We start from the raw sequence: 6,000 nt of genomic DNA on the forward strand, positions 1-6,000 counted from the left end.
CTGTCTATGTGTTGCTTTTATTGATTAATGAATAAAGAAGCTCTTGGGCCTATGACAGTGCAGAATAGAGCTAGGTGGGAAAACTAAACTGAATGCTGGGAGAAAGAAGGCAGAGTCAAAGAGAGAAGCCACGTAGCTGCTTCAGGAGACAGACACTGGAGACTGGACGGAAACTTACCAGTAGACCACAGCCACATGGTGATACACGGATTAATAGAAATTGATTAATTTAAGATATAAGAGCTAGCCAATAAGAAGTAGACTAAAAAGTAAGCTAATAGACCAAGAAGTGTTGTAATAATACGGTTTCTGTGTGATTATTTCGGGTCTGGGTAGCCAGGAATGAACAAGAAGCCTCTGCCAACACACATGTATACAACACATATACAGATACTTGCACGTACAAAAATAAATCAATTAAGTAGAAAGGCAATCCATAGTCTGGGATAAAATATTTGCAATGAATACATCTGCCAAATGTCTCATATTTGAAATTTATGAAAAGCAACATAATTCTCTAATTTGGCAAATGTCTTTGTTATTGTTCTCTTGCTGTGAAGAGACACCATGACCACGGCATCTCTCATAAGAGAAAGCATTTAGTTGTGGGCTTGTTTACAACTTCAGAAGGTTAGTCCATGACCATCACGGCAGGAAGCAGACAGGCACAGCACTGGAGCAGTAGCTGAGAGCTTTGTACTGTAATCCAAAGGCAGCAGGGAGAGAGAGAGAGCCTGGGCCTGGCATGGACCTTTTAAATCCCAGAGCCCACCCCCAGTGACACACATCCTCCAACAAGGCCACACCTCCTAGTCCTTCCTAAACAGTTCACTAACTGGGAACCAAACCATCAAACATGTGAGCTGGTAGGGGCCGTTCTCACTCAAACCACCACAGCAGCACAGTTAGACAGGTGCATAAGCTAGACAATGGTCTTAGGCTTACGACAGATGCTCACCATCATTAGTTGTGGAGATACAAATTCAAGCTACGCTAACAAACTGCTGGGATCTAACAGATGACCGGAGTGAGATACAGGCTCTATGTGGAACTCTCCACACAAGTGATGGAATGTAAAATGATACAACCACTATGAAAAACAATTTGGGAGTTGCTTATCATGCTAGCTAGGTTTTTTTGTTTGGGGGTTGTTTGTTTTGACATTTTGACACAAACCAGGGAAAGCTACAGAGCATTTTAGCTGGGCATATGGCTCAGCTGGGAGAGTGTCTACCTAACATTCGAGAAGCATAAAGCTGGGATTGTAGCCTGTAATTTCAGCACCTGGGAGGTGGAGGCAGGAAGATCAGAAGTTCAATGTCACCTGGTCTAAATAAGACTCTGTCTCAAAAGGAAAAAAAAAATCCCAGAGCATCTGCCCCTACACCCTTTATAATCACACTTCAGAGGCAGACAGGAAGAAGACCATAGCAGCACAGCACAGCTTTCTGTGCAGTCTGCAGCCCCCTGGAGAGCCACCGCAGAAATGAAGGCTTTGCTTTTTTGTTTCTTGTTTGTTTGTTTGTTTTAAGATTATGCATCCTGAGCCTTCAGTTTGCTGTGTAGCTGAGGACGACTGTGGATTTGATTCTCTTGCCTCCAAGGACTTGGATTCCGGGATCACCACTCTATAAGTGCTGGGGATCCAACCCAGAGCTTCCCGCATGCTGTGCGAGCGCTCGCCAGCTGAGCTACATCCCAGTCCTTGTTCTGTTTTTAGTGCTGAAGGTTGGAAACAGGATCCTTTGCACACACTCCATCACTAGTCACTCCATTCTGTCACTAAGTCAGGCTCCAGCAGAAACCAGAGCTTGGACCATCCTGAATGCTCAGACTCCCCTTTCCTCGGCAGATGCTGTCAGGGCAATGCCGAGAAGCACAATTCAATACAGCATTATTCTCAAGGAAGGCTCAAAACCTTGTCATCTTCTCATGCCTCCTCGACTCTGCAATTAAATATTCTCTTACTGCCTTCTGTAGCTCCCAAGTCTAGACACTATAATTACCATGGCAATTTCTCCAATGCCCTAATTAGCAGAGAACTAAAAACCCTTGGAGAAGAAAGCCAGGACCCCCCAGCAGTCATAGCTGCCTAACCCAACGAGGAAATTAGCCCAGTACAGGGAGGGAGTTCCATCCCGTCTTCCCTTCCCTGTCACACCTCCCTTGGCCTTCCTGCAGCCTTCTTAAAGGAAGATGTCAAAATTTGCTTCTTCTTCTTGTCCTGTCCCTCATCTAATCTTCCCACCCCACCATGCTGGCCTCTCAGCCATCAGAGTTTAGTGGGCAGTTTGTGCAGAACCAGCTTTCAGTGCGCTTCTGAGCATTTGCTTTTAAGAATAAATTACAAATGTTCCTAGCTCCACCCTCCTGTAAGCACCTTGAGCCTATTCAAATAGGACCCCGCTTTGCTGTTTCCTCTGTTGGCTGATGTCTCTAAAGACAGGCTTCCCTGGAGCCCAGGCTGGTTTCAAACTCAACACGCAGCAGAAGCTAGCCTCGAATGTTTAATCCTCCTGCTTCTGCTTCCCAAATGCTGGGCTTTGGATTTGGCGGAAGGGGTCATTAAAGCAGCACCTTGGTGTGGAGGGACCTGGTAAAATTAATAACAGAGACACTGTAATTGGATCAAGGCTCTGACCTCACTGGCTCCCTCATGCAGTGAGTCTGGGGGTTCCGGGGTGCCCGACTTCAGCGTTGCCCTAAGTCAGAGTCACTTTTCACACAAAGGGCCTGACATTTCCTGGCAGCTACAGGATGTTTAGTTCTGAGCCAACATTCCCGGAGCAGCTCATTTGTGTGGGCCGAGCGGCCCAGCCCTTCTGGGAACTCACACCCAGTATCCCCTTCCTGCTGCCATTCGCTGCTGTTACCTCTCCCTTCTCAGCTCTCATCTTACTTCCCGTGTCTTCAAAAACCTTTCTGAGAGGTAGCAAAACGGGCGCATGAGGAGAGAAGAGAGAGATGGAAAGAGGCTCTCCAATCCTGGGTCTCTGACTTCACACTCACATACACTACCCCAAGTGCTCAGCTTGTGAGGGCCCGAGGACATGGCTCCTGGCTGGTCACTGTGAACATCCCTTACTCAGCAGACAGATTTCCTCCCCAAGCTCCTCGCCATTGTTCCCTTCCCAGTCAACCAGGCAACCTTTCTACAAAACCAAAGAGATAAAAACGACTCCGGGGGTTATCCCTTCTGATAACAGTATCATTGGTATAATATTTAATGGGTTACAAAGCACCTTTGCCCGGCCTTTACTCCACCGAGGCTTCCATTCACCCCATTGCAGCCCCGTGAGATAAATTACACTGTGGTCCTTTACTGCAGATAAGGAAATCTGAGTGCCGACTGCCCAGGCATTCAACAGCTGCTTCTAATAGGAAGAGCCACATCCACAGCCCCCAGCATCGGAGGAGCCACAGTGGGCTGACGCCTGCGGAGTGACTCCCGTGACTAAGGACTGGACGGACCAAAGGTGCGTCCTGCAGTGGGCTCTGCTCACAGGGCAAGACCATTTGACCTAGCTCTCTCTGGACTCAGACTAAGGAATTCATCAGTCGGCCAACCAAAGGGGCTAAAAAGAACAGACCCATCGCAGAAGGGCAGAGAGATGGTGAAAGGGCATGAGAGACACAAAACCTTCCCTACAGCCGCCTCAACCCCTGGAGGATTTTCCAGCCCCAACTGTACAGCTAAGTGAAGCTCTCTCACCCTGAGAGCCTCTGCTTCCCAAGTCCAAGCAGGCGCACCACACTCCACCTGGAATGAGTTTGGCACAAGCCAAGCAGTACAGCCTCCTGAGATCTTTGCAGTCCCGTTGGGGAAGTCAGGAACGCACAGGACAGGCGACTGAGCCTGGGGGCAACTTCTCTGGCCCTTTGAGGCTCGGCTCCAAGGATTAGATCGTGTGACTCAGAGAACATATTTTACAATCAGGCAAACATGTAGTCTTGGTTTGAAAGACTCAGAGCATGCTCCAAGGGCAAAGCCTCCCACAAATGACAGGGCAGCCTCTCTCTGGGTAAGAGAACACAGACATTACACCGGGAGCAAATCTGTTTCATAAACAAGCTTCCTGGGGAGGAGGAATCTCCAGGAGCCTGTCTGTACCTTCCACTCCCCTGGGCCTGATGAAAAGCAAGGCTCAGCTCTCTGGCCTGGCTCCGTCTTCTTCCATGCCCCCTTCAGTCACGACATGTTAAGTTCATTTGTGTCATTTTTACTGGGCTCAGATTTGGGGAAGAGCCATCTTGAATACCTTTTACCTGTCTTAACAAGAAGTATCTACGGGACGGCCCCGGGTGTTTAAATGAGGGTTCTTCAAAAGGCTCTGTGATCTAAAACGTAAAACTGCAGATGTGACTCGGCCTGATCTCGTGGGGCAGCCTGGAGGCTTCTAACCAGCCTGGCGCCAAGCAGAATAAAAACGGCACCGTGGTGTGCATCCATCGGCCCAACACTGGGGAGACGAGGACACAGATCACAAGTTCCTTCCAGTCCACCCTGGGCTGTGTAGTGAGATCTCGGCCAACATGAGCAGGACCCTATCTCAGAGACAGAATAAAAAGAAAGGATGAGAGAAGAGGGCACAACCCAGGCAGCCGCGAGGCCTCCAATTACGGTGACACGGTTCAAGCCCTGGCGTTTGGTGTTTTGGTTTCTGTTTGTCACAGGAAGATAGGGCAATGAAGGAGCCAGAGAGGAATGTGTTCACCTACAAACAAATGGACTGGGAGACCTTCAAGTGAGAGAAGCTGTCCCCTTCCGCATTTGATTGGGAACAGATATTTTGACAGTCTCGCTTCTGTGGCAGAAGAAAAAAGACTTCTTTTACATAACGTACAATATATGTTTGCATAAAAACTTGAGAAAACAAAAATATAAAAATGCATATAAAAACAAACAGAAAAGGGGCTTTGATAATCTAAAAGCAATGTGTACCACAAACAATAGTAGGCAAAGAATACACTAAAGTCTCCCACTGGGATGGGAGATTTCTAGGCTTATTCCCTAAGGAAAAATAAAGTGGGGTTTGACATCCTCTTCCTGCCTGGGGGAAGGCGCGCACACACACACACACACATATACACACACACCACACCCCAGCTCATCACTGCTCTGCCTGGCTTACTGCTATCTGATTCTTCAGGGCCTACCTCACATGTGGTGAGACCTCCCGTGTCCCGCTTTGACTAGAGATACATGAGCCTTTGCTCAGAGCTCCTACAGGTCTGTTTGATGTCTTTTCCTATTAGACATGGGAAGGCATTTATTTTGTTCGTTTTAAGACAGGGTCTCACTAGGTCTCTCCAGTTGGCCTAGAACTTGCTATGTAGACCAGGCCTGCCTCAAACTTGTAACAAACATGCTCTCTGCCTCCAAAGAGCTGGAATTACAACGTGTGCCAACAGTGAGCTCAAGAGATGCTTGCTAAGCACTTGTTGAATGCCTGAGTACTTTAGTTAACATGTAACCGCTGGCCTTCAGTTTCCTAATCTGTAAAGATAATCGCTAATAAGTCACTGTGACAAGAATCAATCAAATAACACTGTTTAGTACAGGGTATCAATGGGAGCTCATTCTTTCCTCCTCTCTGAGATCTGGAGACTGAGGTTTTGGGATTTTCTTAAAAGGATTTGAGAAATAACTGGGAATTAAAGAAACTTAACTGGGATTTAGTCCCAGGGGCTTCAATTTAAAAATAATAATAATCTATGACAAGAGTAAGAAGGTGACTGGACTTCCAGGGCTGCCATAAGAAAGCGCCAAGTCCTGGGTGGATTAGACTGCAGGCTTTCTCAGCCTCACGGATGCTGAATCTACTAGGCCCAGGTGTCAGCAGCACCCTGTCTCTTCCGTATTCGGCGTCAATGGTCTTCCTTCAGTGCATAGTTATAGTAATCCCTTCGTTTAATAAGGACACTAAGCACACTAACGGGACCCACACCGACCCTACTACCTAAGTGTGATGGTTATTACACACTAACGGGACCCACACC

The sequence above is a fragment of the Microtus pennsylvanicus genome, chromosome 12, assembly GCF_037038515.1.
Source record: "Microtus pennsylvanicus isolate mMicPen1 chromosome 12, mMicPen1.hap1, whole genome shotgun sequence".
Classification (NCBI taxonomy): domain Eukaryota; kingdom Metazoa; phylum Chordata; class Mammalia; order Rodentia; family Cricetidae; genus Microtus; species Microtus pennsylvanicus.